This window comes from Numida meleagris, chromosome 3 (assembly GCF_002078875.1).
Source record: "Numida meleagris isolate 19003 breed g44 Domestic line chromosome 3, NumMel1.0, whole genome shotgun sequence".
Lineage (NCBI taxonomy): Eukaryota > Metazoa > Chordata > Aves > Galliformes > Numididae > Numida > Numida meleagris.
In genome coordinates, this window is record NC_034411.1 from 22,759,784 (window position 1) to 22,784,962 (window position 25,179).

General features: G+C 40.1%; 1 protein-coding gene and 1 long non-coding RNA gene across 6 annotated transcripts in view; one reads left to right on the forward strand and one right to left on the reverse strand.

The window, feature by feature from the left end:
- The window catches only part of TRERF1 (transcriptional regulating factor 1), a 100,462-nt gene that overhangs the window by 21,890 nt on the left and 53,393 nt on the right, over positions 1–25,179 (reverse strand). For 4 of the 5 annotated variants that reach the window (XM_021389425.1, XM_021389421.1, XM_021389422.1 and 1 more), the window contains exon 3: positions 8,672–8,769. The gene's annotated coding sequence lies outside the window, so the exon portion shown is untranslated. Of the gene's footprint in view, positions 1–8,671; positions 8,770–17,761; positions 18,033–25,179 lie in introns of those variants that run through there. The other variant, XM_021389424.1, reaches the window with a different exon arrangement.
- On the forward strand, positions 4–8,664 carry LOC110395270. Its single transcript, XR_002436281.1, has 3 exons — positions 4–5,029; positions 6,691–6,724; positions 7,083–8,664. It is a non-coding gene; the product is annotated as an uncharacterized LOC110395270 (long non-coding RNA).

The following is a 25,179-nucleotide window of genomic DNA, read 5'->3' on the forward strand; positions in this document are numbered from 1 at the left end:
GAATAAGAGAAAAACAGAGTAAGTGCTGGCCTTCTGCATAAACTGTTTTTGTTATTGCCTCAAAGGAAACCAAAATCTCCTAGTTCAAAATGCATAATCATATGCAAAATTGTAGTAGCTGGGCTATTCCAGGGCAGTTAGGTTACTTCATCTCATCCCATTATCCTGCTTCATATCTAGTTCTCAGATAAAATCATTCTGCCAGATCCATAAAGTCCCATTCTTCAAAACTGCATTTTTTTTCTCCTGATGTATAAGAATACTCAAGCAGTTTTAGCTAGCCACATATTGCTCTCTTGTGACTAGCTTTAGGTAGTTTACTATCAAGCCGAACCATCTTTTCTAATGTTGCTAGTTGTCAGAAGCAAAACACTCATTCTATAACATAAAATAATAACAGATGCCTCCACATAAGCCTGAAAAGGCAAGTAAAACAAAAGCCAGGGCTTTGAACAAAGCTGACAGTACTCAGATTACCAGTACTCGTAAAGGACCAACACCTAAAAGTATAAACAAAAAAGTGAACTACTGCCCAGAACTGCAGAGCTTCTCACAACTTCCAGGGTACCTGCAACGTATTCTAGTAGTATGAAAACACAGTGTCTGAAGAATAAGAAGCAAGGCTAATGTTCACTGCTGTAACCAAAAAAAAAAAAAAAAAGCAAACACAACAAAAAACCCAAACTACAACCAAAAATCACAAGCGTAGATACTCAAATGCGTCTGTGCCTGTAGATTTATTTGGCCTTCTCTTTGGAATCTGATCAATGGTAAAACCAAATAGGTTTTTGGAAATCTGTTAAAGTCATTCATCTTACACCAGGGACGCTGACTTCCAACTTCTGATCTCCCTCACCCTTCTTCAGTTTGTAATATCTTAACAGACTAATTTACACTAACTGCAAGCATTTATCTTTCTTACCATATAAACTGCAACTCAAAGCAACATTTTAAAGATGCATGATCTGTTTTCAATGAGAAAAACAACAACAAAAAATACAGGCATATTACAAGGTTGCTTCTCTGTTATTACGGTAGGAAGCGATCACTTTGTCTAATGTCATACACACATGCACAGAGGCACAAGATACCTATGCACACACAAGTATGTTTCAACACAAAACATGATTCTGAACTTTAACAAGAACAAAAAAGTATTAGACAACAACCTTAACCCTGCCCCTTTCACATGTGCCTTTCTAAACGTAATATTTTCCATCAAAGGCTCCTTTGTACTGATGTCTTTACCTTTTTAATCTCAGGAGAATCCTTGACCTGAATGAATAAATGTGAGGTCACTGATAAAGAAAATTTTAACAACTGCCATATGTATATCAATGAGTTCTGTGCTAGCAACAGTAAATAAGGCTAATATTTAGCTGTGGGCACACAAAAAAAATTCTGTTCTAGCATAATGTATGAGAGAAAACCATTGCTTCCAATGAAGAAGGCTTTCGGTATGTACATAGTTTTTGGGTAAGCAATCACTAGCATGTAACCTTTTCACACGACAAATAATGGCAGAGGATAACAGCAAGCTTATTTCCCCTTTCAGAAATATACATTGCTTCCTATTTTCTCTGAACACACTCCCTTCCAAGGGAGTCAATGGTCAGGTTGCCAAAAAGATTTTTTAGCTACAACTCAACTTCAAAGACTTCCTATTAAAAGTTAGGAGGAGAAATTAAACAAAGCCTGCAAAAAGAATTCAAAGGGCATAAAAATAAACACTGTATGGTATTTCACACTCAAAGGCCAGCAACTTATGCAGGAAGAGGGGTATGCTACAAAGGAATATGCATCTCCTTTCATGCCTGCCAAGTTCAGAAAGCTCAGCTGAGACACTAAACATCTTTCCATGAAAACAGGACACGAATGGATCTGTCTACCTACCTTTTCCAGAGGAAGTATGTCCTATTTTCACTTATTGATAATATTACAATTTACAATAAATAACTTCTTTCGGTTTTACCTCTGCTTTTTCAAGTTTGTTTGAAGTGAGAAATATTAGCCAAAGGACAAGAACAAACACTGACACAAACCAGTGAATCGAACAGACATCTCCAGGAGTCAACTGAAAGACCAGAAAAAAGACTTTCAAGAGTAGGAAAATAGAAGCACTTACTCCAAAGGCAGAAAATGACATGATTTCATAGAGCCATAAAATATCCTGAGCTGGAAAGGACCCACAAGAATCATCATGTCTAACTCCTGACTTCTCACAGGACCACCCAAAAATCAAACCCTATATCTGAGAGCAGTGTCCAGTTGCTCACCCATCACACCGTGTATTTGTCTAGCTGTAGCTGGATGTTTTGTCCAGAAGGATACCGTAAGAAACAGTATCGAAAGCTGTGATGAAATTCAAAAACATTTCATCAACTGGCTTCCCTTGGTCAACAAAGTAGGTAACTTTGTCAAAAGTGGAGATTATGCTCAATAAACAGGAATTTCCCTTGTGAACTTGTGTTATCAGTGACCGATGACTGCATTGTCTTTCAGGCGTTTTTCAGTAACTCCCAGAATAACCTTTCCCATGATTTGTCCAGGCACAAAAGTGAGACTGATAGGCCTGTAATTACCAGGGTCTTCTTTCTTGCTCTTTTTGAAAATTGGGACAATGTTTGCCAGCTTCCAGTTGACTGGGACCTCTACAGATTCCCAAAACCATTGAAAAATAATTGAGAAAGGTCTCATCAGCCATCTCTGGGATGAAGCCCATTGGGCCCCATAAAATTATATGCACTCAGCTGGAGTAGCAAATCCCACAGTTTGCGGTTCACTGGGACACTCATCGTCCTCCAACTCAGGTCTCCAGGGGTCCCAGGGCCTATCACCAGTGTTGGAGACAGAGGCGAAGAAGGCATTAAACATCTGTGCTTTGCCTGTGTGCCTGTTTGTGAGGTGACAATCCTCATCAAGTAACAGACCACTGTTATCCCTAGTCTTCCTTTAGCTGTTAACATATTTTAAAAAGTCATTTTTCTTGTTCCCCACAGTACAGGCCACCTTCAACTCTAACTGAGCTTTGGCTGCACAAACTTTCTTCCTGCAATGATGAAAAGCATCTCTGTAGCACTCCCACCTTGCCTGACCTCACTTCCAGTGGCCATACACTTTCTTTTCCTGCCCAAGCTCTAGAAGACTTTTTCTCAGCCAGGACAACCTTCTACCCTGCCTGCATGACTTCCAGCACTTTGGAATTGTCTTCTCCTGCATTCTTAAGAGGTGGTGCTTAAAAAGTGACCAGTGCTGATGAACCCCAATGCCTTCAAACACATTTTCACAGGGGACCTTGACAACTAGTTCCCTGAGCAGCCTTAAGTCTGCTCTCCCCATATCCAGGGCTGAAGATTTGGTAGCAGTTTTTGTCATACTACCAAAGAATTTCAACTCAACTATTTCATGGTCACTGAGATAACAGATTTTTTTTTTTTTTTTTTAGTACTTGAACAGGCTTAAATTCAAGGTCATACTATTGTATACACTGAGCATCTGCAATCAAGTTTAACAAAATGCCAACAGAATACATTGATTGTTGGATTAAAACCTAACAAAGAAAATCTCAGTGCTGTACGAAATACAGTTAAGGCCTAAAAGGCACAAAAGTTAGTCTCTTGCCAACTAAGAAGCCATTGGCAATGTATTTCTATTTCTTTCAAGTGACAGGAAGAAAAGGTTTTTTCTCCTTTTAAGCACTCATGCTTAAACACTTCTAATTGCAATTTATCACAACAACAACTATTACTACTAAATGGTTAAATCAAACAACTCAACTTCTGAAAGCAGCAGTTTTAAAGCAACAACGGTTCTGCAGTTGTATGTTTCTTTTCTTTCCAGCAGTCACTTACACTACTTAACCTATTACATTCTTGACATTACAGATACATCCCAATTAAGCAATCATTACAAAGAAACAGAGAAACAAATGTGAAAGGACAAAAACATTTCTGCAGACTGCCTAGGAAGAGAAATACCCTATTTAATATTATGGATGTAATCTGGACCCAAACTAATGGGAGTTCAACTGATTTCAGCAGAGACAAGGTTTCACTCCAAGTCTTCTCTCTTCATTTCAGTACGGTCCCTGCAAGCTGCACAGCTTCATTCTCCAGACTGAAAGCCACAAACACGCCAAGCTTGCTGAAATGTCTTTACACACTTCAACCATCTCCCTCTTCAAACACAGGCAACTCTAAGGCAATACAAATAATAGTTGCTCCTAGAAGCACACTGTAACTTAATTCCGGTGTACAAAAAATGGAAGAATATTCTGATGTTATCAGTCTTCAATAAAGATGATCTGATTTTACATCCTTCATAAATTATATCACTGGATAGTCAGAATATCTTACAGAAGGCAGGCAGCAAAACATCAAGGAGACAATAATTATAACTTGCTTTAAAAAAAAAAAAAGAGCTCTATCACACAACAGAGAAACAGAAACCTGCAGAACATTTCAACTTCAATAAACAACAGATCCAATCCGTCACATTTTTGAACTCCCTGAATCCATGTGAACTTCAGTGAGACAGCCACACCAAATAAGTCACTGGTCACAAGTTGTGCCAGGTGCAGGATGCAAATGCAGGACTGAACATCAGCCAATTCCAATTTCAGAGCTACATTAATGGAGAGAGATGACAAAAGACCATAGGAGAGAACATGCTGAAGGAATTAGACTCATTAATAGGCCGTCAAAGTATTGTAACACTGATCTAAGCCATTGCAGCATGCTGCATGGCTGCAAATCAAAATGGAATTGGATCCTATATTTTGTTCAATTTATTTCAAAATTTTCATCGGTGACATTAATCCAAAAAAAACCTACATGTTTTTTATAGATGAACTACGATTTAGTCTGAAAACAGAAACAAGAGAAGAAGGCAGAGCAAAAATAAACAACTCATCCACGTTCAGCTGGCTTCTGCAGGACAAAGCACTTACAGCTACTCACAAGCAGTAGCATTAGGAGACGCTAATTTTCTGGGGCACAATGCAGCCAGGGACTGTAACACTTCAGTTGAAGTAAGTTTAACCACCACTTTCAGCAATCTAAACAACTTTGTTTTGTTGTGCGGTTGTTTTTGTCTCTCTCTCTCTCTTTTTTTTTTTTTTTTTTTGAGTAATAATTCAAGGCATGCCTGCTTACAGAAATGCGTCACAACTCTGAGTTCTCCCAACACTGGAGACATGTTTTAATCAAGCCTTACTGCCCTTTAGTCGGACAGGCTGAGACACGGCTTTCTCATGTGTCTGTATTTTCGCTATTAGACTACAAGCTTCATTTTTAACCGTGCGTAAGTCAAAATCCAAAAACAAAAGTTCTCTGTTCTCCTCCTTCCTTCCTTTCAACTTTTTTCTACCAATTAGCTTCAATATAAACAAAACAGGATTTATCTTATTCAATGTTTAGCCTTTTTATTGGAATGTTTTTACTGGCCTACTTTGTAATTCAGAAATGCGAGATTATCTGCTATGCTATTCCTACATTTAGCCAGTCATCATTCACATCATCTCTGTCTCCAACTTCCTTTAGGACAGACACACAAATATACAGCAGTTCCTTCCCTGATACACTCTCTCCTGCTAACGTAGAGCACCAGGAGCCCCTACTACCTGGGCTACCTGCAGTCCAGCCCTTAGTAAGTGATGGCCCAGACAGCACGACTTTTAGCTGAGCACTATTGGCATACAACCACTACTAAGAACCTATCAAACAGAGCAGCTTTAAAAACCAGGAGAGAGCTATGTGAGAAAGGACATACCTGCATTACTCAAAGCCAGCTTCCAGGAACAGAGCTGACACTATCTCTATCACTTCAGATGTGTTAACTGTAGCAAATGGTGGAAGGCTGAGAAGCACAGCAATGGGAGAGGAAGAGTGGTAGGTTTTGGAGACCCCTGTACTCTTTCAGGCTGCTGAGACACCAGGTTCGCCTCCGCAGCTCCTTGGTTAGCCACAGTTCAAGCTCAAACTCCATTTTTTTTTGTTTGTTTGGCAGAGAAAATAAGCATGTGAGAAAAGCAGCACAGTACTGAAACAGAATGAATAATTTCTAATGCCAAAGAAGGTGGCTGGAGGAATTAGCAGAGAGAAAACGAGAGGTGGGAAGGTATTAATTCAAAGATCTACCTGTTTTCCTATAGAAATTCTGAAGATGGATCAGATGTAACAATAGAGGCACAGACTGAAAATAAGGGTGAAAAGATACAGAATCATGGCTAGCATAAACAGCAAAATAACAATATGAATTTCAAGGACCAACTATAATTTATATAGCTATCTCAAGGACAAATACTCAGGGCTGAAAACCTTTTCATTCCAGTTCTGGATAAAACCACTTGTATGTTTTGCACTGCACTTGAATTCTGACTTTCTTTGAATGCCAGAGGTCGGAAATCCATGCCCATATCTGCACATGAACACAAAGGTTGGAGCTGTTAGGTGAAAAGACTACCACAAGAGCACTCTAGTGTAGAAGAAACATGAATAAAATAATAACAAAAGTGAAAAGGAGATGGAAAGGAACCAAAATATTTGGTATACTGATTTTATAGAAAGCATATAGGAAATCTATACACTCTTAAAATGGAAGGGGAGAACGGATTAGCTGCTTTTTAATGTTAATGATAGTAATTCTTCAATAGTTGCACAAATCCTTCAAAAAATATCATTCCTTTTGCAGATGAGCTCCTACTGCAGTGCAGTTGGAAAGGCTGGTAAGTCTCATGTGGCTGCTCATTTGAGCTGTTCCCATTTCCACTCTTAAGAAAAACTAGAATGTCCTAATTCAGTTTAATAAAGAACACATTGGACTTGGGGGAGGGGAAAGCAACAACGACATTGGGAGGGGAACCAAGCAATTTCTCCGTTTCAATAAAGTTTAAAAATACAACAAAAAAAAACAACAGCAAAAACAACAGTTGATCATCTCAGGAAAGTTTCTAGAAAAGGGGGAGGAGAGAGGAAGACAAACAAGCAATAACATTTTCCTCTCCTTTTGATCTAAGTTATAAGCAGAAAATGCATTCTGAGGCACTGGTAATTTAATGAAAACTTTCTTCCTAAAACTAACAGCATTCTTGTTATTCAAGAAGAAGAGGCTGAAGAAGAGGCTGATTTCTAAATAAAGCCAGTAACTCGATTTAGTTTAAGGGAGATAAAGTTCCTGGAGTCCCAAAGAAATGAAGAAAGCTGCTTCAGCAACCAAGATCATCTTTGTTGTCAGCTGAACAGAGCTACAGTTTTGAGCTACTTTGAAGTGTTCTCAGAACTGTGACTGAAGCAGGTAGCACATTATTTCATAAAAATGACAGATATAAAATGGTGTGATCATCTCACAATGCTGATGAAAAATCAAAACAAAAACCTTGATTGGGGCCAGAAAGGCACTGGAATTGCATATCTCAAGACTAAGTGACTAAGAAGCTTGCAGAAGACAGGATTTATTTAAGGGGCTGATCAGCTCTGACAAAAACAGATTTTTAATATTCACCAATACATTATTGCATATTTGATCAAGGCAGAAGCTGTCTACAAAACTTCATTTGAAATGTCTTTAGTCAATACAGGTTTACTGACTGCTTATGTGAAAGAAATTTTAACAGCTTCTGCTGCTACATCAAGGGCAATACTTCCGCATGCTTCCTGGAAAAAGAACACGTCCTGTTATCCCCAACGCCCTCAAGTTCACATTTTAGTTTGCTGGTATTACTGATTTGTGTGATTCGTTTTTCCTCAGCAAGACCCTAGCTCTGCAGACCCTGCAAGACCCCAGCATGAAGATCACAAGGATAGACAGGTCAGACTTTGCCCACTACCGCACATTAAAATCTCTGCTCACTTCTGCTGAACCAGCAGAGAAGGGGGACATTTTATGCCTTTCCACTCAAACATAAATCCATCAGCTATCATTACGACCACAGCAGTTGAGACACTATTTTAGCATAAGGTGAGCACCCTTAGGCTACACTTCACCAGTTTCTTCCTGACCTCTACAGTGCTTATACTCTGAAGCTTGTAAGGTGATCGACTTTTTCTGTAACTGTGAACTTTGTGAAACATATGCTGAGATTTGCAAAAACAGGCAAGAAGGAAACATCATGAGACAGATAAACAACTAGAAAAAAAACCAAAAACAAAACAAAAAGAAAAGCAGGTAGAAGTAGCATTTGTGAAATAGCGTATGGATAAGCCTTCTGTAGGGAGGTAGCAGCTATTTTGAGCTCCTCCCTCAAAGGAGGCTGAGGTTTCCAAAATCCAGTGGAGGGACACCCTGAAAACTCAATCCCTCTAAACACATCATCATGGTACCTAGCTATGGGGCCACAAAGAACTGAATGGCTATGCAGAACTGAGCACCATATCTTCTTTTCTTTTAATTATGGCAATGTCTATTTTGTTTGTACCAGACAATACAAGCAATTAAGGCTTTTAGGAAAGATTTAAATGCATGGGGATCTTCTGTGCCATACATACTGGAGTACATAAAATTTAATGTCTTAGAGGACACAGTCAACATACAGCTAGTCTTATCTGAGAAGTCCATCACTAAGACTACAGAGATTCAGAACTGCGTATTTTGGGAAATGGACAGAAAGCACCCACAAAGACTCATTAAACAAGCCAGCCTCATAGAAAGTGGATACATGATGTTGCAACATTACCTGATTTTTGATTACTTGTGAGACTGTTGTATCTTGCCGTGCTGTCTTCGCCATAACATTTCATGCCGTTCTCATTCTGTGATCTCAAAGTGATGTACCTAAACATAAAGCAAAAGAACGGAAAACCATTTTTTCCCTGAATTATTACCTTACGAAGTATCACCAACTCACTCCAAACCATCAGCAGGCCTGCAAGAATGAGCACCCTATTGCAACACAATCAAATATTAACTTATATTCATTACGGTATCTGTGCTACTCTGTTCTTCAACTATCAGCAAGGTAATTCCCTTAAAAAACAGCAAGGAACCTCTTTTCCATATTGATAGTGAGAGACTGCTTTGTTGTCAAATCTCTGGGACCAATACATTCATGGTTCTTCAAATTACAAAGTAATATGAGTAAAATCATCTTTTCTTCTTACTCACCTTGGCACCAACTGCAAAATGAAGAATAGGTTAAGTTGACTCAAAAAATAAAACAAGACTGTGCCTGTATCAGAGAGACTGTAAAGATTTCAAAGCATCTTACGCTTCTCTGACAGAACCCAAAGGCAGGCTAGATGCTTTCACCAAGAGGAGACCTTGCTGTCCCACAGCCTGCAGCCCAAATGAGGAGCATGATTTAAACAAGAAGGTGTAGCATTCAGGAAGGGAGGGATTAATGAAAGTCAAAGATGCGGGAGATACAATCAGGTTGTAAACCAATTCAAAAGAGATACCTCGACAAAGCATCTTATATTATTTAAATAAAAGCAATGCATTTATTTTGTTGGTGCTGCTGCCAAGACAGCTTTTAGGGAAGGCCATGAATGAATCACAGAACCACAGAACCGTAGGGTTTGGAAGGGACCTCTAGAGATCATCCAGTACAACCCCCTGCTAAAAGTAGGTTGCCTGCTTGCGTTCAAGTGAGTTCTGAGTATCTTCACAGAAGCAGACTCCACAGTCTCTCTCAGCAGCTTGTTCCAGTGCTCTGTCACCCTTAAAGAAGTTCTTTCTCATGTTTGAATGGAACTTTCCATGTTCCAGTTTCTGCCCGTTGCCCATTGACCTGGTGCTGGGCACCACCGGAAAGAGCCTGGCCCCATGAACTTGACACCTGCCCTTTAAATGTTTATATATCTATCGATAATGCTTATCCATTGATAAGCATTAAGCCAAGCTGGAAGCCAAAGTTATGGTTCTCAGCTCGCTGATGTCAATGGGAAGCTTTACATTCACATCAGGCCCTGCTAGTAGGTTCTGGAAACCTGCTGCAGCCATAAGAGACAACTGTATAAACAATGGCACACAGGAGAAGGACACAGGTAACACCAGGCAGCTTGATCAGCATTTTCCTTCTCTCACCCATTGGCTGTTTGTAATCTCCGCACCTGATCCACCTGCTGAAATTACTCTCTAAAGGTCTCTGCTAACAGGTCCCAAGCACCATGACATGACTGCATGCAGCAAGAAGAATCCTGTTGCCAAATCCAGCAGTTCCTTGAACAGCAGAGCTCCCCTGCCTCAGCCTCCCAAGGTGGGGGAAATGAATCCAAAGGGTTTCCTCTCCTGGCCCAGCACTAAACTCTGCAGCTCGTGGCATGATCCCCAAGAGCCAAAGGAAAGAGAGGGGTTCACAGCACAGTCCAAACAAACACACACTGCAGGAGATAACAGCTCTTTATGAAGCCTAACCTGCCCCAAATGTCTTTCTTTTAAAGAACCCCTCCACTGATAATAAATCCTGATACCGTCGCACAGAGACACACAGTTACCCTTGGATACAACCAAGTTCTTGCTTATGAAGTTATTGTGTTGGGTCACAGTATCTACAATTTGTGCATACCTGAATTTCATTATGAATGTGAGCTGAAATTCTGCAGGTGTCCCACAAAGCAAACCGTTCATTAGCTGCTTGCATTCTATCTGCTGATGGCTTTTCTCAGTAAATCCTACCTTTTAAGTACAACTTTAACAAATATGTTGAAATACAAGAGATTTTTATAAAGTCTCATCTTCTTACTGCTTTATCCCTCTTGTTTTTTATACTGGTATTTAACGTCTTTAGATGTTCAACCTTCCAGATGACTGACTACCATTGCTTATATTCGGAACAGAAAATATTCAGAAGCATACAGAAAAGCCATGGTTAACTCTGGTAGAGACAAAAGCTGTTCAACACAGTTGTTTAGAACTTGCCAAGATCTGTTTAAACTTCATTAAAAAATAACCGTTATATCATGAGCATTGACCACAGTCACAGTACATAGTTTTGCTTGCTTTTTAGTTTATCCATCTAAAAATGTCAAAGCATTCTGCAGACAGATCATCCCAGGCAGCTTCCAAGAGAGGCCAGCCCAACTGACAGTGAGAAAAGCAACAACAGCAACGCCCAAGAAAATCCTTTCCTTATTTTGTATTTCTTTTTGCTGCTTTTCTCTCTACATCACCTTTTTGCTCATTTGTTTCATTACGTTCATTTATGCTGCTGAGTCACTTACCTCCATGGGCAGAGATACAGTAATACCCACATGCATTTGTATTGAAATTAGCAGGCACGTGCAGTACTCTTCTGCTTAATATCACAGGTAAAGAACAAAACTTTGGGTATCTCAGAGCCAGAGGTAGCAAACTAACGACTAATAAAACACTGCAAATCGTCCCAATGTAATTAATGCAGAATAAAACCAAACACTGCAAAAGTATGTAAAACTCACAAATAATGTTTTTATTCCTTGAAAATAGCTTTCATTAAATTTTCATCAGCATCTCATTTTTTTAAGTTTGGATCCCAAACCAGTCTAAATTAATATTCCTTTGCCATATTCTTTGGTTTTGTGCATACCCCAGCCCCTAGACTCTAGATGAAACCTAAGCACAGTAAGGAGAAGGGAAGCAAAGTCTTCAGCAACATTTACAAATTAAGAGCTAAGTCAGAGATCAGCCATCCCATACACACAATATAAATTCTTCTTCTCTCTACATTAGGATTGATGACACTGCTGGAAAATAAGGAGTACATAATACCTTTTATGGGAATGTAAAGCACGAGCGAATTAGTACGAAGAGAATGCAACTAAATCAATTTCTCATCTCAAGATAGTAATGAAGGCAATTTCTTGAACTCGACTACGTTTATACCATATTGATCAGCAAAGCTTCACGCTTAAAAGTTAAACTAGTTATTTTTCCAGGGATAAAATGGAAGCTGTCAGTAAACTCTAGGCAAAACACCCAAGGCCCAGGAGCTGCACACAGACCAGCTATGTTAAGCTTCAGAAATGCAAAGCTTCCACCTACCTGCAAGTTACTAGAAAATGTCACAGAAGACATCTAAACAAAGGCTATGTTAGCAGGTGCAAAAGCTTTCACAGAACAAACTCAAGGAGAAGCAAAAGACACACAGATTCTCTATAAGGGACCGCTCAAATGCTGGCACCAGTTCCACCACTTGTGACACTACCCTGCGGCGGCAGCTCAGGGTCAGCATTTCTGCTGCAGCACCTCCACTCCCCTCAGCTGCAGTCTCCACTGTGACCACATTGTGTTCCAAGACACTGATTCCCTCCTGAATTAACTTCTGCTGTTGCTCTGAGGTCCAGCAGCAGGCTGGGACAATATGAAGCTTTGTCTGGAAGATGAAGTTGCAATGCCCTCCCACCACCATGAGCAGAGGCACTGAGGAAGCCATCCAAATACACCTTATGCTACTCGAGTTTGTATAGCATGGCCTACGTGCTTCCATGAGCAAAGTTACAGCTGTGATTGCATGGCAGAGTTTTGACACAGAAAAGCCAGACAGGTCAAACAAAGATGAGGATACTCAGATCCTCTGTCAAAGTAAAACGTCTAAGAACATTGGACACACAACATCCAGAATAGTGTTCTTGAACGTGATGGACTTTCATATCATTTGACATAAGGAACTTAACTGATGTGCAGGAGTTAGTAACTCAGATTCTCTACATACTTTCAGAGCACCCTCAGAGTACACAGGAGTAATTCATGATTTCTCTTCTCCTCCTGCCCTGTGGCAGCCTAACTGCACACAAATATCAGCTGATAAACTTCCGAAAAGTTAAATAAGTTTATTCTAACAAAATGAGACAATAATTTTCTCCACTGTATCTTCCATTAATTCCATTACAACAAGAGTGACTGAGAACATCCTTTTAACTGAATTGGTTGGTCTCAATTAAACAGTATTTAAAATTATCTTTGGAAGAGAAAAAGGGAAAGCAAGCCGTCTTAAGATAAGAAATATAAGAACAGTAACAGAGTATGTAAGTTAAACAAGCAATACCAACAAAGATGATTATATCAAGCAACAAAACCAGAAACAACAAAGCTGGAAGTACCTGAACTGTCATAATTGATTGTGTACCATTAAATTTGTTCACTTAACAACTACAGTCTCAACCTCGATCCACATTCAGCTTTCCGTCCACATCTTATTACCTCCAGAAATTCAAATGCTCTTCTGAGGACTGGATTCTTCACGTAGGCTAGACTTTTTTTTTGTGTGCTCATCTCTACAATTTCCAAACGCTTCAGCAATGTTGCATCCATTGGTTCCCACAGCTTATCTCTTAGACAAATGGCACATCTTACAGATGAGATGCTACAGTCCAGATAGATTATGATTTCCAAAATCAGCTTTTCACACGCAGGATCCAGCACTTCAAATAACTGATACAGTACAATATCAGCTTATGTTTAAAGCAGTTTTGACTCAAGGTAGTGGTTAGATGCCTGTCAGCCACACAAGCAAATGAGTGACTAAGGTGAAACCTGGGAACAGACCACCACGTACATTGCTGATGACTACCTGGGAGATGGCCAGAAGACAAACCAGTTCCCTTGGGCAAGGTTCAGCTTGTCCTATTCAGAAGACTATTCTTTGCTACAATTCCTTGCATCTTTCATTATGTAACTGCAAACAACTGCAGCAAACAAATTTGAGATCTAACATAGTCTTTTTCTACTGCTGTCTAATGATTCCATAATCTTCACAGCAAATCCACCATATGCACAAAGCTGGGTAGGAATGTTGTAAGGAAAAAAAAAAGCAGTTTATAGATTCCTCATAAAGTGCATTTAGATAAAACAAGGCTAAAAAGAAGTTATAAAAGCAAATTCTCATTCTAGTGTTTGATGTCAAAAAGGTAGCTTAATATCTTCTTACCTACACATTGTCACTTAAAAAGGATATTCCATTACAGAATTGTCTAAAAGTTAGAATGGTTCTTCAGTCTGCAACATGGCCTCAACACAGACCAGTCAAGGTGAACAAAGTAAAATTATACCAGTAATAGGCTGTCATCTGCTGGGGGAAGGAGTGCTGGCACAACGCTTATCTGAGTTTGACAGGCATTTGCTGACAGCAGAATCGCAGATTCTGACACTCCTTTTTCCATCCCCACCTTTGAAATGTGTTTCAGTAGTCAGAGCCCTCCCTGCCTATTTCTACAACTCCTTCACTCAGCTGCTTCCTTCCTTTCCCTTCTCTTAGTTCCCAAACCCAGTCATTTCTCCAAAAGCAATTCCACTTCCAAGATCCACATTCTTCCCATCTTCCACACCGTGCCTCGCCTCTCCGGTACCCAGCCAGTCTGCTCTCTTCCACCTTTTCTCATCTCTCCCAGCCCAGCTTCCCTCACATCTACAAAACACATCTCCCATTTCCAGATGGAATTTGGATAGTATCCAGGCCTAGCTGCAAGCACCGGCTTCAAGTGTACAAGGGAAGGCCTCTCCTCCACTGGACATGGCATTCATTATTTGAGTACCGAAGTTCAGCTTCACAGAACATGGAGGTATGGAAGACATTCATTGCATGCAGGATGTTTATGAAATTAAGATGTAAAACTAGATTTTGCAAATCTGAAACAGCACAAGATTTTTTGACAGAGTTGTCAAGAGGCTGAAAACTCACAAAAGCTCAAAAAAGCTGTGAAGGAATCCAAGAGCCATCTTACAGGTAAGGTAAAGACCACAAAAACCACCATGAATCAAAATCTATTTCCAAAAGCAGTCAACATCTGATTAAAAGAGATGGAGAGTAAAAACAAGGAAAATACACAGCAATATCATGAATGAACATTTAAAAGAATATTACTCCCCAGCCTCCAATGACCCTGCAGCTTCTGCAGTCAGAAGTGGCATCTGTTTAATGTAACTGCCCATGAGCCCATCCCTTAGGTTAGGGCCCCACACTGACAGCCAGTACCCATGGGCTCCCATCACAGTATCACAGTCCAAGAGCTGCCTAGGAACCATTGCTCTGTTCCACTTTACAGCTCCCTAAGAGTCATTTTATCCAATGTTCCCCACTCCCTTCTTCGTGACATTTGTGATTTTTGTGGGTCTTGTGATGAACACCTCCCAGCCTGAGGTCTGCTAGTAGCTTTCTGTGCCTCTATACTTTAGATTCTCCTTCTTCACAACATTTTGTGGTTTGGGGGAGGTGAGAGGGAAGGCGAGGAGACACCAGAACTGCACACAGTACTCAAGACAGGTGAACATCAGACATTTATACAGTGGCACATTGATGCTTTCTGCTTTGTTTTCTATTCCTCCACTAATGAATCTTGACACTCATTTTACCAATAATTTACAGAATGATTGTAACTACAAAACCCCTTTTCAGAACAGCAACACCTGGTGCAGAATTTGTCTCAGCATACACAGAGTTGTGACCATCCCCCCCCCCCATTCTTCCCACACGTATTACTTTCATTTATCTACAAGCAATTTCCTCTGGCATTTTATCATCCAATTCACTCAGTACAAGGAGTTCTCCCACAACACATTGCTGTCAGCTCTTCTCTTCGTTATTCTTAATACCCTAAGCCTACACTCTTGCAAAATTTCAGTTCCTTACTTTAAACTATGAGGTGACTGAAACTGTTCAAACAAATCATCACCAAGAACGACGGCAGTAAACAACCCTACTTCTCTGAAAAACCCTCAAACAACACTTTCCCTCAGCAAAATTACTGGAAAACAACCACTCTCCTAAATGAAATTCCACAATCACTCAAAAATTCTTCAGGCAGGCACTCCCCTTAACAAGCTTTAACCCTAATTGTTTCAGTTTGACAGAGTCAAGAGCTCGACAGCCTAAGGCTTGAAGCTATCACACCATGCCAATATGCCAGCTCTGCCCTGAGAAGATGGAGCAGAGTCTCCACAACTGAGGAAACAGCACTATCGGGTCAAAAAAAAAAAAAAAAAAAAACCCTCCACAACAAACAGAACAAATAAGCAAACAAACCTAAAACTCTAACCAGCTACTGCTCGGTTCCAGATCTTCCACACAGAAGGTAGAAGGAGGGGAAAAAAACCCACCCCTTTGCAGGCAGAATCCTATGCAGTGCCAAGAATATTTTGAAAGACAAGATGTATAATAACTTTTTAACTGAATATTCATTTTTGAATTGAAGGGAAACATCTTCATGGTGAGTGGGCGTAAAGAACGATTTCTCCTCAGAACCATCGCACTATTTATTAAAGGCTGTGAATACCCACAAGAATTCAGCTTTGGCCTTTGTACTGTACACTAACAAGCTTAGTTTACTGACATTCACATCGCATATGGAGCTCTGCTTCAAATGATCCCTTTGAAAGGGACAATTAAATCAGACAACTGGAGATTGAACAACCAACAGAGCTAATTAAATTCCTAAGTCCTGTTTGTGTATTTATCCAAATCTTCCTTGCTATTCCTGCTGAGAAGTGGAATGGGTTGGATTGGGAGGCTGAGTGAACAAAAGTCTGCTTTTTTTCCCTCTATAGTTACTGATCAGTTTGGAATAAAATTTTAGGCACTAAATCAATGCAGCTAGTGGTGGAATTCGTCTTATTGTGACAGAAATATTCCATTTTCCCTAGCTTACATTTTAAATTGCTTTCTGATATACCACGTTATTATTTTTCAGCCCCTTTGGTTCCTTATATAATTAAATGCCGTGCCATTCAACTTTTAGAATTACTTTTACCATTTTCAGAGGAACACTGACGTACAGAAGCTTTCTCAACTTTGTGTGATGAATTTATTCCCCCCAAGTATTAGCTCCACTGAGCATCTTTTTATTCATTATATTCAAAGCCCTTGGCTATCCCTATACAAATCTCTTTCTTCCCTTGTATAGGCTTTTTCTGTGCAGAAGGTGTTATTTGCTGATCCTCACGTTCCTCCACAACTATTCCATGTAAGCAGAAATAGCACACACAAAAAAAGGGCAAAAGAACTATGCTCTCTCATACCGTGGTGCCTTCAGCTTGCAGGCAAGGGAGAATGGTCAAGCAAGCAAAATGTAATGACGCATTTTTGAAAGAAATTCAGATTTTGCATTTCATAGTTGCAAAAACCAACAACACTGCCCAGATGTCTCCTAGGTCAGCCATCAACATTTTGCCTGATAATCCTATTGACAAAGATATACAACCTCTGGAGCTTTGCCCACGGACTTGTACAATATGTCTGACTGCCTAACATTTGGACCATACCTGTTCCCAGTCCTTCTAACTTAGCTTTCAAGGTACTTCCCACATTAACTGCAGGTCCAGCAGCACAACACTCTGTTCAGTTTTGTGATGTTGTGACAAATCACACAGGACACCTTACAAGAATACTTAACCAACGTTGAAGTGAAAAAAATAAACACGCATCACTCTGCAAGGAGCAAGCTCATCCTGCTTAACACTTACCTGAGAGAAACATAACCAGAGAAACAGACGAGGGTAATTTCTTTCCCACACAGGCTACAGAGAACTATTTTGGCCAATATCTGCACAGTTGGTTTGTTTCAGTTTTCAGTTTGGTTTTTTAATCTTTTTAGTTTGTGGACAATCGAGGGGGAGGGCAGGGGAGAACAGAAAAGCACCCTAAGGAAAGGGCTTTTAAGATAAATAAGTGGTTAAAATTTTGTTTCTGTCAGAACTGCCAGCTAGTTTCTTGGCAGAACAAAAGGATGCACTTTCCATAGAGTACCTAACAAGCAGCAGGGAGGAAACCTTGATAGAAGGCACAGCCAAACACCATCGGATCCACTCACAGAAACAAATTAAGCAGGAAACAAGAAAGTGATAGTAATAGACTTACCTGTCACCTATGGCTCTACCTTACATATCAGTTGACAAAGTCATCCGTCAGAATTCCTGGCATGTTATCAAGCATCAAACTTTTAAGTGAAAACAGTATATGCCTGACCATCTCACACTATTTTTAGCAGCATTACAAAACACTTGGCACACTGTCACGGTTCAAGAAGCAAAAGGCTCTGCCCATAGCTCCCCACTGCCCACCCAGTACCCTGGCACAATGCTTTGTACAGAGGTGAGAAGTGGGGGCTCGCAACAGGGAGCCACAGATCAGCACTCCTTTCAAGCCCCACTTCTGTCTGAGGTCACAGTGACCTGATTCCGGCAGGAATTACACATAATCACCCTCTAAGCAAGTGGATCTGTGCCAAGTGAACCTCTCAAAAGTTTTGTTTGCTAGAAGGTTTCAGAGGACATATTCTAAGATCCTGTTTACTTGAACCCATCAGGTTCCTTTCTGGAACAGCCTTTTACACTGCTCACCAGTTTCTCAAGCCATCAGACCTCTGCTAAAATCTGAGATTTCCCATCTGCTGTCATCTAGAGACACCTCTCTGAATAACCTCTATAAACAGTCTGCAAAAGACCTCCAACAACATCAGAACAAGCTCCCATAACTTAAAACAAATTAGGTAACATGCCTAGCATCAGTTCTGCTCAGATAAGTCTTGCATTCAAACACTGTTATTACGATGCTCATGTATCAAGCTCTGAGTCTCAAACTCCAGAAGTCAGCAAAGCAGATGAAAGTGTTCATAAAGAAGTATTGGTCACCCCAGTATCTCTCTATGGAGCTTGCCTTCACTCTGAACTCTCTGAAAAAGTTTCTCTCAAATTGATATACAATATTTTTACAACAACATTTTTCATCAACTGTTTTTTTGTGGATATTAAGTTTCACAGTGTGCTATCTGGAAATCTAGGCTGGTCCAGATTGTGCTATTAAAGACTTACCCTGCAATTCTCCTACCAGTTTGCAGAAGATGCATTTTATCCTCTGACTTAGAAACGCATAAAAAGATTTTCCATGGTTATCTTAGCATCAGAGTATTTATTTACTGCATTGTTTACATGTACTGCAAGCCATCTGATGAGGAAATGGAGGGGAAAAAAAAAGCAACCATCATCTTTAGAATACATCATTTCTGACATCACCTCTACTTAGAGATCAGCACAGTTTTGCTTTTTTTTGGAGGATAAAAGTAAGCAATAGAGACTTCAGTTTTTCATCACTTACCGAACCTCTGGGATGCAAGGCCCAGTTACCATCAAGGCTTAGATGCAAGCTGAAATGCTAATTAAGGACACAAAAAAGATAATGCTTTTTCAATAATTAGTAAGCAAGCAATTCTCAGAAGACTGTTATCTGATTTATCACAGGATTCTGGAAAGAAAATGGTGGTGCTGACACACTCGTGGTTTCCCTTCTGCTCACTTTTCTCTTACAGCAGCCTCAAGCCTCTCTGGAGTATCTGCCCAAGAGATCTGACTAGAAGATAAATTTGTGACTTGGACTAGGGTAGATGCTAACCTCCTACCCCACGCATCCTTGGGAACTGCCCTGGAAATAGTAGCTACAGGCACTCTGACCAACGGATGGAGAAGTAATGCCACCAACTTCAGGTATTTTTAGTTCCAAATGCAGACTTCTTCATGACTGAAGTATGCAACAGATAATGCCATTTTTAACAGCCTTCATCACCACAAATACCAGCAAAGATAACTTCAGGCTGGAGTGATGAGGGAGGACGTTCTAGGTTGATTTAAAAACCACAATTAAAACAGGAGGTAGAAACAATTGCAACAAAAAACAAAGGTGAGAAACTTCATAAACATGCTGAGCAAGCCAGAAGTAAAAGCAATTCTCACAAGACCAACGAAGCTGGAGCAGTCAGCACTTCAGCTTCTCTTAGCCAGAGGTAGCAGCTAACAATCTTCCTGAAGCTTCAACACAGACAAAAGAGCAGTTTGTGGGTGCAGGTACACAGAGGCACAAGCCTCCAAGAACCTCTCCTACAATGAAAAATATTCCCACTGAGTGCATGGTGGCACACCTCTAGGTGAGGACTGGCATTGCCGCGCTGTGGACTGAAGATCTCAAAGTGGTGAAAAGCTGTGCCTTTGGGCCCCTGCACTTAGGGGGGCTGCTCTGAAAGTAATGCCTCCTATTCTATTATTTTGGCCCACTACGTCAGAGGCAGATGTTGGTGGTACGGCAGTAGAGGTTGAACCTTCCCAACAATATTCCATTGCACTTTGTTGTCATGCAACAGATGGCAGCAGAGCAGCAGACTGACAAAATGGCACCTGATTTGGAAGTGTATATGGAGCAAAAGAGTGTCACTGAATTCCTTCATGTGGAAAAATGGCATCTATCGACATTCATTGACAATTGCTGAACACTTATGGAGACGAAACAGTGAACGTGAGCACAGTGAGGCAGTGGGTGGTGCATTTCAGCAGTGGTGACAGAGACAGTGGGTCACCTCCACTGGTGCAGATTGTTACGAGCATGGCATGCAGGCACTTGTTCATGTCTGGTGAAAACACATAGCTAGAGGTGGTGACAGCACTGAAAAGTAGTATTTTGTAGTTGAGAATCTGTTCTATGAAGTAGTGTTATTGTGATCTTTGTATTGGTTGTATTTTCCATGGAAATAAATAGGAGGTGTTACTTTCAGAGCGATCTATGTAATGCCAGTGGCACAATACCTGCATTCAATGCTATGGAAACACCATAATTCCTCTTGGTCAAACTACACAGTCCTCAACGCAGGCACATACTGCAACATGTTCTCTTTAGAGTGGTTTTTCAGCACTGACGTAAGCCACTGTAGCTCAAGAAAGGAATGCGCTAGAAGCAGCCTCAGTAACGCTGTATGAAAATGAATCCAATGTTAACAAAAAGATACAAAGAATTCTTCTAAAAGTTGGCAGGTCATAGCACTGCACTGCACCATTTTCAAGTCAAGATTTACCCTCACCAATAGCAAGGCCAACAGGACGCACAAGGTGACTGAACCCAGTGCAGTGCTGGGCCATTTCACAGCAGCCTTCCCCTAAGATTTTTTTCTGAAGGAGGAAAGCATCAGCCCGCATTTGCTGCATAAACGTAAGGTAAATGTTCAAACACTGGTCACATCTGAAACAGACTTCAAGCATAGACCTTCTGAAGAAGGCTACAATATCATGGGTGGTATTTCTCCTATGTATACATAGCCTTCAGTAATAGAAGTGCTCTTTCATCTTGCAACAGAGACTTCTTATTACCATGCTTCAGTTGAACGGATGAGGACTGCCAACAAACAATGAAAGTATTGCTCATATGATTTAAAGTTACCTCCAAATACTTGTCATACAAACATTTCTTTTCCTTCCAATGCTAAGAATTAGGCCAGAACAACAACGTTATTTCAACTTGTGCAACGTGTTTGTTTTTAATAAGCAATGGACCTACCCAGAAAGAATAACAACTGCAAAATCAAATAGTCTTTACAGCAGATTCAGAGATGAGGCTTCCTCCTTTGTCATGAGACCAAAGGTTATCAAAAGAGTACTGTTTTCTTGCCATGTTCTTAACATTCCTGGACTGCAAATTCAAGCTATGTACATTACTAGCAATTGTCTCCAGAAAACATAGGACTACTTAAATCGTAAAATCCTGAGATGAATAGACCTTAGATCTCTCTCATTTGAGGCCTCTGATGAATTTATTGAGAAAGGCAAGATTTGAGAATGCTTGTACTTCTCCACATTTTTCACAGCCCAAAGATTAGCAAATGCGTTCTGCTCATCTTTCCACCTCTAACAGCTATGCAGCTTCACTCTACAGACTGTGGTTGAACACAATTTTAATTCTCAAGGGGATTATACAGTTCATTTAACTTGGGGAAAAACTGATAAGTTAACTCTCTGGATGTGATTTTGATGGTCTGCTGCCAAAGGTGTAGGTCTTTCTCTCATGCAAGTGACGGGCATATTTCAGATGCTCCCAAGCATAGAACACCTAGTCAGCAAGAGGTTTCTAGTTCATGCCATCTCAACATTTTCGCTACTTCTACTGGACCTTATGTCTATTTCTGAGCTTCTTATATGCTTTTAACAACATGGTGATGCTCAACGAAAAATAAAATCACTACCAAGACGTTGAACTCACTTCTACTGTAATTTTAGCCATGTCCTCAAATGAACAGTCTCTCGAGTATTGTACTAAGGTCATAAGAACTTGCTCTGGAGTTCAGTATGTGACTATTGCCAGTGAGTTCAAGGCTTTTGGAAAGTCCAAAACTCTAAGATTTGAAGTAAGATGGAAAACCCTGACACACTTCAGTGTTCTCACTCCACTCCATGCCTAAAAGCTCACCACAGATGGCTAGTTCTGGCCTCATGTGGCTGTTAGCATCTCTTTATTTGTAATAAGCACGTAGAAGGAAAGATCATGGTAGCTCCTATTCCTAAGTCTGGTGAATGAGTAAGAAAAGAGCGTTCTTCAAATTCCTCCCTACGATGCTTTAAAAAACATCATCCACATCAATCAAATAATTTGCCGAATGACTCATGACTGTCGTATCTGAACAAAATAGTAACATGCCAATAAGTAGAATCAGAACATTAAAAATTATATAACTACAGATGATTAGAGAAAAGTGTATGAGTATTATGAATTCTGAATCTTAAGAATGGGTGACATACTGCATCTCCTTAATGTTGGAACAAAAAATATACATACATTTACTGTCGTAGCACCTGCCTTCGCAAAAATAGGAAAAGTCATATTCATCACAAGAGGCAAGAATTCAATACATTAGGTAGTCTGCTATGAAAACACTCTGAGTAAAGTAGATAATACCAAATTAGTTAACTGAAGAACACCAAAACAGTCATTTACAAATAAAAAGAATACTTGAGCATATTTCCAAATTAGCAACCAACTGGAATTACACTTATTTGCTGTTTTAAAATAAGCAAGGAAGCGGATACACAAAGAGATCTGGATTCACCCACCCTCTCAGATACATTGGGCTTTAACATCTAGGGAGAAATGAAGAAAACAAACCACCTCTTTTCTCTTGATTTGATGTTACATTTGGCACAAATCTTCATGTTCAGAAAGGGATTTGGCTAGACAGCAGATGGAGTATCCCATTAAAACACAAGTGGCAAAATGAGCCCACCCTCCCAGGCAAAAACAGCAAATCAGTTCACAGTAACATCTGCCTGCAGATCACAAGATGCTCACACGGATGCTTTCCCACAAAATACTTTTTCCTTATTCTTGTCTAGAAATGTACTTGTTTGTAAGTGAATTCTGAAATTAAGGAGAAAAAAAAAAAAAGAATTAAAAAAAAAAGTTGAACAGGCAGCCTCTGGTATTATTCTGAGCAACATTCAGCTACCCAGAAAAGTGTAGAGAAACTTTAATAGCATCAAAGGTAGGCAGACACAAAAAAGGCTATGAATGTCCAACAGGGCTCTGGAGCACTTGGTTCAGTAACAAGTGACTGTTTCCAGGTAAGTTTAACTAGGAGGAAGGAAAACTTAGTTAGTCTTAGAAAAAGATGTGGCAATATTAAAAAAATAATAAGAAAGAAAGAAAGAAGAACAGCATATTAATTGTAATGCTTTTGTGGTTCTGCTACATTTCAATTAGAAACCACTTCATTTACCGCTCTCAGTTCAGCAGCAGGCAACGCAATGAGCACATTTTTCATGGTGAAATTTCTAAAGCAAATAAAAGCAAAGGTAACCCTGGAGTGGTTTGTTAACTTACATAATTAGTGAGGAAACAAACAGTACAAATGTATAACAATCATGTTAAATGCATTCAGAAAGACTAGGTGACTCAAAACAACAAAAAAAGTTCTACGACAAGTACATTTACTCCAAAGAACTATCCAATATGGGTCTCTTTTTTTTCAAAAAAATGTATGAACATTTTTCATAAAAGATACTTCGCATTTCAACAGCAATTTACAAAAGCACCCTCTCTGCCCTCAAAACCAAGATGTGACCACTAGAGATAGAAATCTGTCTCTTATGCTCTGCAAGTCCACTCTCACGGATCTCAGACAGATGGAGAAGAGCCCTAGCAGGTTCAGCACCCTTTTGACTATTTGCAGCTAGAGCACGATATGAGAGGTGCACAGGAGGAGTGTTGAAGGTAAGTGGAGAAGCACACATGTGGGAGAAACCAATATACACAAATAGGTCACAAGCAATTAACATCTCCAAATGTCGGCTGAAGTATCTCCCTGAAACCAGGGCAGCTCACCATGGACAAGCCTTGCATCTTCTGAAAGGAAGCAGCTGAAGCCGTTGCCTCAAATTTGCAGTTGGATTCAGCCTGGTGGCAATGGAAGGTACAGCCCTTGCAGATTGTCTCATGCACTCCTCAGATGAGCAAGGCACAGGCTAGTGCTGCACTGCCTGCGTCCTTCTCCCCCTTCAGCTGATGAACTCACTTTTCTCACTACTGCTGTGAAGACAGTCCTCAGCCACGAACTCCAGTGATAAACAGCACACCTGCTTGCTCAGTAGAAGGCGTCACATAGAACTGCACCATGTTATTCCTCTCAGCCTCTCTTCATGAGAGTGAACTCATCCATGCTAAATTTCCACCAGCCAGCTACTAGCCCTGTCCAAGTTGTTACACTTCTCAGAAAGGTAACATCATAGGGAAAGACTCCTATGCAATTTTTCATTTCATTTTTAAAATGGAAACAAAATAATTTTCGTCTGTTAGCAGCACTTTTCCAAATCATGCCAGATCGCAAACTTTCCACCTCATGAAATTCACGAGGTTGCAACAAGCACACACACTATCTCAAATCTGCTGCTCTCTGGCTTGCCAGTTCAATTAAGAAATAAATGCCTAAAAGAAAAAAAAATCCCAAATTTGGACATTCCTTTGGCAGAATGTTTTTAGACAGTTTTTAATAACCTAGACAATGCCTATCAACAGGTGTTAGAGGTGCAGAAATGGGATCTGTTTACACAGATGCTCACACGCTAGCGAGTATTTCACCAAACGGAGTAAGTTACATGTGTTACTTACTGCACACCATTTGACCGAGTTCAGTTTGTATTTTGCTCTTAGCAGTGAGTGGATTTATGAGCTAACCTTGTATTTTGATCAATTCACAAAGGTGTACTGCATTTACAGAAGAAATGCAAGGATATATTGCTTTAAGATGTAAGCATTCCTCCAAGGGCTTTTTTTTTTTGCTGTAACAGGTTTTTTGCACTGGGCAAACTACTTACCCAGTATTTCAGACCAATGCCTTCATTATTCACTCTGAAGACGTCCCACTTGACAACCTTGGAGACAGGACATCACTGATACCACCGCCAGCTCAGTTGGCTTGTCACTCCAGGTTTCCCACACAACCAATGAAAAGAAAAAACTTCCCAGAAAAGGAG